The sequence below is a fragment of the Tachyglossus aculeatus genome, chromosome 12 (genome assembly GCF_015852505.1).
Source record: "Tachyglossus aculeatus isolate mTacAcu1 chromosome 12, mTacAcu1.pri, whole genome shotgun sequence".
Classification (NCBI taxonomy): Eukaryota; Metazoa; Chordata; class Mammalia; order Monotremata; family Tachyglossidae; genus Tachyglossus; species Tachyglossus aculeatus.
Genome location: NC_052077.1, coordinates 20,170,200 through 20,179,673, shown reverse-complemented (window position 1 = coordinate 20,179,673; position 9,474 = coordinate 20,170,200). Strand labels below are relative to the sequence as shown.

Genomic DNA, 9,474 nt, shown 5'->3' with positions numbered 1-9,474 from the left:
GCTTGGAGCTGCTGACAAAAGAGTAGCTGGTTGACTGTGAAAAAATCAAAAAGTTTAAGACTCCAGGAACTACCAGGACAACAAATGCATCCACTGGGATAGTTTAAGGAGCAAAACTACTGTAGCAGCCAGTATTTCAGCTCCTTTGAAGGCCCCACCTGTCAGACATGATCCCAGTCTGAGCCAGAACTGGAGCATAAGAGACACCAAAGGTTTAGTACCAGCCCAGTTACCAGCACAATGCTGGTTTCTTAACATTAGAGGAGCATCTTAGAAATTCAACTCTAGGTATGCTGGGTGAAAATAGTTCCTTGCACACCCAGAAATTAAATATTGCCGGAAGTCATCTAGATGAGTTGGGAACTCAGGGCAGTGGAGGAGACGTTGAGGGAGTAGGTTTTGTGCACCCTGCATCCTATCTGCTGTGAAGTCACTGCAGGAAGGGACGAGTTGGAGTGAGCCATTAAGGAAATCAGGAGCCAGCATGTGAAAAAGGTGTTTGAGATACTGCCACGGATCTCAGCTTTGTTTCTGTGAGCACTTTTAGCTCACTCTCCTGCCTTGCATGGCTCAGCGGCAAGAGCTTGGGAGTCGGAGGACATGGTTCTAATCCCACCTCCACCACTTGTTGGCTGTGTAACCTTGGGCAAGTCACTTAATTTCTCTGTGCTTCAGTTACCTCATCTGTAAAATGGGGATTAAGACTGTGAGTCCCATATGGGACAGGGACTGTGTTCAAACTGATTACCTTGTTCTACCTCAGTGTTTAGGGCAGTGTTTGGCACATAGTAAGCACTTAACAAATACCATGATTATTATTTCTCACCAAGTCCTGCTGCTTTCCATCACTGAAGGAGGCTCAGAAGCAGCAGCAGCTAATGCAGGGAAAAGCCACACAGCCTCCAGAGCTAAGTAGACAGTGAGGACAGATTGATTATTATTATCATTATTACTATCACTGCTGTATTTGTTAAGTGCTTATTATGTATCAAGCACTGTTCTAAGCACCAGGGTAGATTAAAGTCAATCAGGGTGGACATAATCACTGCCCCACATGGAGCTCACAGTCTAAGTAGGAGGGAGAACAGGTATTTAATTCCTATTTGCAGTTGAGGAAACTGAGGCACAGAGAGGCTAAGTGATTTGCCCAGGGTCACACATCAGTGATGATGATAATGATGATGATGGTATTTGTTGATTGCTTACTATGTTCCAGGCACTGTTCTAAGCGCTGGGGTAGATACAAGATAATCAGATTCAAGGTAATTAACCCTTTTCCTCAGCTCCCACTGCCCTCTGCATTACCCCAACTCGCTCCCTTTGCTCTACTCCCCCTCCCCGCCCCACAGCACTTTTGTATGTTTACATTATATTGATTCCTGTTAACTTGCTTTGATGTCTGTCTCCCCTCTTCTAGACTGTAAGCCCAGTGTAGGCAGTGACTATCTTTCTTTATTGCTGAATTGTACTTTCCAAGTGCTTACTACAGTGCTCTGCACACAGTAAGTGCTCAATAAATACAATTGAATGAATGAACGAGTGAATGGTCAGAAAGAGTCCCTGTCCCACATGGGGCTAACAGTCTTAATCCCCATTTTACAGATGAGGTAACTGAGGCCTAGAGAAGTGAAGTGACTTGCCCAAGGACATGCAGCAGACAAGTGGCACATCCTGTATTAGAACCCAGGATCTCCTTCTGACTCCCAGGCATATTCTCTTTCCCCTAAGCCACTCTGCTGTTTTTTAAAATGGCATTTATTAAGCACTTACTATGTGCAAAGCACTGTTCTAAGTGCTGGGGAGGTTACAAGGTGATCAGGTTGTCCCCTGTGGGGCTCACAGTCTTAATCCCCATTTTACAGATGAGGTAACTGAGGCACAGAGAAGTGAAGTGACTTGCCCAAAGTCATACAGCTGACAAGTGGCAGAGCCGGGATTTGAACCCATGACCTCTGACTCCATAAGCCCATGCTCTTTCCACTGAGCCACGCAGCTTCTCAGTCACGCTGCTTCTCCTTAAAGCTGGGGATGCAGGGACCCTGGTGCCGTGCAGCTCAGGACTGCTGAGGAACTGCTGGAGGTGAGAGGACCAAGTCAGGAACAGGAGGAAAATGAAGATAGGACACCAGGAACAACAGCTGTCAATCAACAGCATGTACTGAGCACTTACTCTGTGCAGAACACTGTACTAGGCACTTCTGAGATCTTAAGATCAACAACAAAAATGACAATTGTTGATCTCAGTGTTCAGTTTTTATTCCCTTTAGGGAAGTCACTATAGGGAAGCCACCATAGGGCAGCTGGGCAAACCCCTAGTAAAGGCTTCATATTATTTATTGAGGCACATGACATGACTGTTCTTACTACATGATTTACTTTAAAAACCGACTACTCACTCCTGCTGTACAGAGACAAAAGTTACAGTTCCCCTGTAAACTGTAAACTCCTTTTGGGCAGGGATCACCTTTATCAACTTTATTGCATTGCACTTTCCCAAGCCCTCAGTCCAGCGCTCTGCACACAGTAATTGATCGATCAATTGATGATCAAACCCCTTGGAGTGGATGAACTCGAGACCATACTCCCAATTCCTCCTTGAGTTAGCAGAAGCAGATTTCTCTGCAGGGTGTGAAGCTGACAGACACTCTCTCCCCACCAACCACTGGTAAAAGTGGCAGCAGATTATGGCAGCACTACATTCCCTCTTTCTCCACTTACACATCCCTCAAGTTCAGAATGACGAGACCTTCATCCTTAGGGAGCAGTTTCATAAGCATACTTATTCAAATCACCGTTACAGATTTCCTTGTACATGTAGAGCCTCTATCAGTGCAACAGTAGCCACGGATAAGTGACCGAGATTTTGACTTTGGGTTTTTACAGTTGGATTTTCAGTTTGAGAAGGCTGTCTTTGTGTACTTACAATCCATAGAAACCTAAGCAGTTACAAAGAGTAATTTTCAAAACTTTTCTTTTAATGTGTAATGCATTTCCCAGGTAAGGGAATCTTTGAGGCATGTCGACACTTAACTAAAAGTATGTGCTCTATTTTTCGAATAGTTTGAAAACTCCTTTAACCTACTGGTCACTTTCATAGCAGCAGCGGCAGCAGTCAAAAACAGCTCAAGATAATGAAAGTGCCTCAGAAGCAATGTAGTTATTACAGCATTATCGAGCATTTTTTATCAATCTTTTGCTCTTTGGGACCCTAAAGGAATTACCTTAGAATTCTCTGCTTCTTAATTGCATTTCTCTTAAGGTGTTTATCTCAATATGCTTCCCCAGTCTGAAAGGTTCCATATGTCTTATTATTGACCCCAAGCTGCCTTCCTGTCAGCCCACCCCAAACCATTTTTTGTCCTGTGGCTCTGCACCCCCTCAGGATATAGGCCAATTCTTACAATCAATTAATCAGTGGTATTTCTTGGGTGCTTACTATGTGCAGAGCATTGCATTAAGTGCTTGGGAGAGTACGGTGCAAAAGAGTTGAAAGATCTCCGCTGACAAGGTGCTCCCAATCTAGTGGGGGAGACAGAAATTACAATAAATCGCAGACAGTGGATGCAGAAAAATGTACAAGGATACGTACTTAAGTGCTTTGGGGTGGGACTGGTAGAGGGATGAGTAACAAAGTAATAAAAATAATAATTATGTGCTTACCATGTGTCAGGCACTGCACTAAGTGCTGGGGTGGATACAAGCAAATCGGGTTGGACACAGTCCCTTATCCCACAGTTTCAATCTCCATTTTACAGGTGAGGCAACTGAAGCACAGAGATGTTAAGGTCACAGAGCAGACAAGTGGCAGAATTGGAATTAGAACTCATGTCCTTCTGATGCCCAGGCCCATGCTCATAATTGAGGAGTATAGACCTAGTTTCATAGATGATTAAAGGAAGGGGGTACAAACGGGGTAGGGAAATGAGACATCAGTCAGGGAAGGCTTCTTTGGAGGGGATGTGATTGTGGTAGGGCTTTAAAGATGGAAGACTGGGGGGGGTCTGTCAAATATGATGGGGAGGGAGCTCCAGGACAGAGGGAGATTATAATAATAATAATAATGGAATTTGTTAAGTGCTTACTATGTGCAAAGCACTGTTCTAAGCGCTGGGGAGGATACAAGGTGATCAGGTTGTCCCACATGGGGCTCACAGTCTTCATCCCCATTTTACAAATGAGGGAAATGAGGCCCAGAGAAGTTAAGTGACTTGCCCAAAGTCATACAGCTGACAAGTGGCAGAGCTGGGATTAGAACCCATGACCTCAGACTCCCAAGCCCGGGCTCTTTCCACTGAGCCACACTGTTTCCCTTGTGGGCAAGGGATCCATGGTGACAGAAACCTATGAACAGCAAGACTCAGGTTGGCCCAGGAAGGATCCAGCAAGCACATTCATAGGCAGGACATGCTGCCAGGAACCTTTGACTCGGCACACTTCAAAAATGAATGCAGATGGCTGGGGGAGTGTGGCTTCAGGAAGAACTCCAGGAGAACAACTGCTTTTTCAGGAGGAAGTGCTGGTCAACCCTTTCTAGAACACAAGAGGGATCTCAGCTCCTAAGTTTTCTATCCAAATAGGCATGTCAGAATCTATTCAACCTGAATTTTCCTCATTTTCTTGACTCTTGTGTTTTTTATTTTTGATTTACCATGCTAGAATAGGGTATCGACAGGCCAGATCAGGACATGATATATAATAATAATAATAATAATAATAATAATAATAATAATAATTATGGCATTTATTAAGTGCTTACTATGTGAAAAGCACTTTTCTAAGCGCTGGGGGGGATACAAGGTGATCAGGTTGTCCCACAGGGGGCTCACAGTCAACCCCCATTTTACAGATGAGGTAACTGAGGCCCAGAGAAGTTAAGTGGCTTGCCCAAGGTCACACAGCTGACAACTGGTGAAGCTGGGATTTGAACCCACGACCACTGACTCCAAAGCCCATGCTCTTTCCACTGAGCCATGCTGCTTCTCTTCGATATATATATATATATATATATATATATATATATATATATATATATTGAAGAAACAATAGCCCAACCTCTACAGCTTATGCCAGCTACAGACAATGATAAATTCTAGACTTCTCAGCTCTATAATGTTCCCTGCAGTAGGGGGCAAATATTACATGGCCCAGACTTTTACACAATGAATAACTGAATGAAGGTCACATCGGTGGCAACTCAGGCAGCTTCAGCCTGAAAAGCACACACACACACACACACAGAATCCAATATGGTCTCCCTATTGATCTCAACTATTCTCAAGTGAGAGCAAAAGAAACAGACATAATGAATAACCCATCTGGAAAATCCTAGAATTCAGAACAAAAACACCATACAAACGTTAACAGGGTCTCAGGTTTGCTTTCAATTCTCCCAAGAAACTGACCACCTAAAGCACAAACAATATAGACAGGTAAAAAATACCTCATGCTAGAACCTTTCCAGGAGAGAATAATTGAAGTAGTTACTTTCTTCTTCGAGGACGTAATTAAAACAATTTATGCACTGGCAAAAAGAGGCTGTCTTCCTGGTCAGTCTGGATTAAAAATACTTAATTTTATTACAAAATATCTCAAATAATAAGAAGTTGGTGATTGCCATGACCTAGAGAGATAAGGCAGATTGATTCGGGCAGTAACTGTTCTCCAAATCCAATATGTGAGAATAAATTTGGGCTGCAGATCATTCAGAGGGTTGCTCATGGGCCCAGTGATTCCTGTCTATTGTCAGGACAATAAATCTCTTGCATTTTCATAATAAGAATAATAATAATAATAATGGCATTTATTAAGCGCTTACTATGTGCAAAGCACTGTTCTAAGCGCTGGGGAGGTTGCAAGGTGATCAGGTTGTCCCACGGGGAGCTCACAGTCTTAATCCCCATTTTACAGATGAGGTAACTGAGGCCCAGAGAAGTTAAGTGACTTGCCCAAAGTCACACAGCTGACAATTGGTGGAACCGGGGTTTGAACCCATGACCTCCGACTGGGAAAATATCCCCTTGTCTATCGGAGGATGCCAAGAGCTGTTGGAAATCTCTAGGGAGTGTGACCAGGAGATATGGTGGATCTGCCAAAAAATTCAATTCAAATCATTGCTGTTTATTGCTAATAATTATAATGGTACGGGCTAAGTGCTTACTATGTGCCAAGCACTATTCAAAGTTCTGGGGAAGATACAAGATAATTGGGTTGGACACAGTCCCTGTCCCACAGAGGGCTCAGTCAATCCCCATTTTACTGATGAGGTAACTGAGGCACTGAGAAGTTACGTGACTTGCCCAAGGTCACCCAGCAGGCAGGTGGAGGAGCCGGGATTAGAACCCAGGACCGTGGACTCCCAGGCCTGTGCTCTTTCTAGGCCATGTTGCTCCTGTTTTTCATCTCATGCTGTTTCTCATCTTCTCACCCTAATCCTCTTCTCCACCCCCACCATCATCCCTGTCTCTGAACCCCACACACTTAACATTATCTTTGACTCCTCTCTCTCTTTCAACCCCCATATTCAATCAATCGCTAAATCCCATCAGTTTTTCTTCCACATTTCCAGGATCAGCCCCTTTCTCACCAGGCAGTCAGCCATGACACTGGTCCAGGGACTTGTCACATCCTATCTTGACTATCGCGTCAACCACCTCACTGGTTTTCCTACCTCCAGCCCCTCCCCTCTGGAGTCTATATTCCATTCTGCTGCCTGGATCATTTTTCTAAAACATCATTCTGCACACATCTCCTCACTCCTCAGAAACCTTCAAGGGCTCCCCATTCCTCTCTGCATCGAGAAGAAGTCCATTGTTGGGTAGGGACAGACTCTGTATGTTGCCAATTTGTACTTCCCAAGAGCTTAGTACAGTGCTTTGCACACAGTAAGTGCTCAATAAATATGATTGAATGAATGAATGAATCTTAAGATGCCCAGTTTTCTCCCTCCTACTTACTGACTCTCTTCCCCCACTAAACTCCAACTCACATTTTTCATCACCTCCAGATAAACTATGCACTGTGCCTCATTCTCATGTCTCAATCTCCAACCCCTTACTCACACTCTTCTTCCAGCCTTGAACTCCCTCCACCTTTAAATCTGCCAGACCACAGTTCTTGCCATCTTCAAAGACCTTCTGAAAGCACACCTCCTGGAAGCCGTCCAGGATCGATTTCTCTTCCCCAGGTTAGAGCAACTCTACTTCGGCACTTTGGCACCAACTAGGTACTATGTCCCCTTCTCAGGGTTGTACCTGGAGAGTTTCCAGTTCTCTACCAGTTTCGACTACGGGAAGGAAAGTCAAGCAGGAGCCTGTCCATTCCATTCCTAGCTTGGGCAGTGGCTAGCGAGTGGAAGGCAATCTGCTACAAGTCAAAGTTTCCCCTGTGCTGGGCATCAGTGGCATGGGAGAGAGTCGAGGGCGGAGATTCAAGTTGACTATGCAGAAGGAGGCAGTGGTGAACCACTTCCATATTTTTAACAAGAAAACTCTATGGATACACTACCAGAATAATTACAGATGGAGGTGGGGCATTCTGGGTGTCCATGGTGTAGCTAGGGGTGGGATATGACTGCATAAGATAAGACAGGGCAATATGTACTAACAATGACCTGTAGTATTCATATGCATATCTTACAGACCATGCTTACTTAAGCATCAACTCATATACATAGCCTCTTCTTTTTTCCCCATGTGTAAATTATTTTAGTGTCCGTCAACCCCTCCTAGTTCGTAAACTTTTTGAGGGCAGGGATCCCACCTACAAAACTTTGGCATTCTCCCAAGTGTAAGGTGCTCAGCGCACAATAGTGGATAGAGCATGGGCCTGGGCGTCAGACGGTCATGGGTTCTAATTCCAGCTCTGCCATTTGTCTGCTGTGTGACCTTGGACAAGTCACTTCACTTCTCTGGGCCTCAGTCACCTCATATGTAAAATGGCGATTGAGAGTGTGAGCCCCATGTGCTACAGGGACTCTGTCCAACCCCAAGAGAAGCAGCGTAGCTCAGTGGAAAGAGTACGGGCTTTGGAGTCGGAGGTCATGGGTTCAAATCCCGGCTCCACGAACTGTCAGCTGTGTGACTTTGGGCAAGCCACTTCACTTCTCTGTGCCTCAGCTACCTCATCTGGAAAATGGGGATGAAGACTGTGAGCCCCCGTGGGACAACCTGATAGCCTTGTAACCTCTCCAGCGCTTAGAACAGTGCTTTGCATGTAGTAAGTGCTTAATAAATGCCATTAAAAAAAATTTGCTTGTATTTACCTCGGCGCTTAGTACAGTGCCTGACACATAGTAAGCACTTAACAAATACCACAATTATTATTATTAGATAATCAATACTATTGATTGATTATATAGAAAAATGACTTGAAATGGGTATTTGCATGAAATCCCAAGAAAGTATCTAGTAGAGCATGCTGAATGATTTACAGAAATTCTGGAGAATAATTTTCCACCATTGCAGCCTCTCTTATTCAGAGCACTATTAAAGTATTGAAACCCTGAATTGCTGTGAGGATCAAGAAACCACAGGTGAAGGAGTTGCCCATTATATTGTTTAAGCTCAGTTACGTGCCCTTGCCCATGCCACTGCCACTGCTGGGTGCCTCCCTTTTGGCCTTGACTCCGCTCCTAGGGTTGGGCGGGATGACTTTAGCATTCGTGGACCCATAACAATGTGGTCTGTCAATGCAGTTTCTCCTTTTAAAAATTTTAGTCTACAGGAACTGGATTAAAAATGTCCTAGGCCTAAATTTTACAGGCTCATGAAACTGAATTACTCCAGGAATCACAACATCTATATACGTAAGGAGCATGGGTTCAATGAGGTGCAACTTCATACTTGTCTTGTCTTATGCTATGGAGTCGTCTCCGACCCATAACAACACCATGGACACATCTCTCTCAGAATGCCCCACCTCCATCAGCAATTGTTCTGGTAGTGTATCCATACAGTTACTGACCACTTTTTTCCAAAGCTAAATTTGAACCCCTTTAAGTGGTTCTTAACTGTAACTAAGCTACATTACCAATGACTCCAGTATATGCACTCACAAATCACACGTCTTTGGGGGCTTTAACTGCTAAAATGTGGATGATCCCAAGAGCTGGATTTGAGCATGTTTGGAGTATACAGGAATCCTGCATCACGTCAATTAAATGATTCAGCCTTTAATCCCTGTTAATAGCCCCAGTTAAGTCTCATTTGAGAGATACGCACCTCTGACATACCCTTTGGCTACCCATTTTGTAACTTCATAATTTGAATAGGGTCCCACTGTTGGGTCTTTTAACCCAATAAGAGAATGGTAGTTGATATTGCCCTCTGTGTTTCTGGCCAAGGCTAACCAACATATTGAGGAGAATTCCTTGGTGCTTGCTCCCAAACACCTAATGTTTTCAAGGTATTTTTTAAATGCTTACTTTGTGTCCAATAGTGTTCTAAGCACTGGGATAGGTATAATCAGGTTGGACAC

At 44.1% G+C, this 9,474-nt stretch overlaps 1 non-coding gene across 1 annotated transcript; it reads left to right on the top strand.

Moving 5' to 3' along the window:
* The first annotated feature begins 7,232 nt into the window (after positions 1-7,232).
* On the top strand, positions 7,233-7,370 carry LOC119936036. The gene has a single exon (XR_005453629.1). It is a non-coding gene; the product is annotated as a small nucleolar RNA SNORA7 (small nucleolar RNA).
* The last annotated feature ends 2,104 nt before the right edge of the window (positions 7,371-9,474 follow it).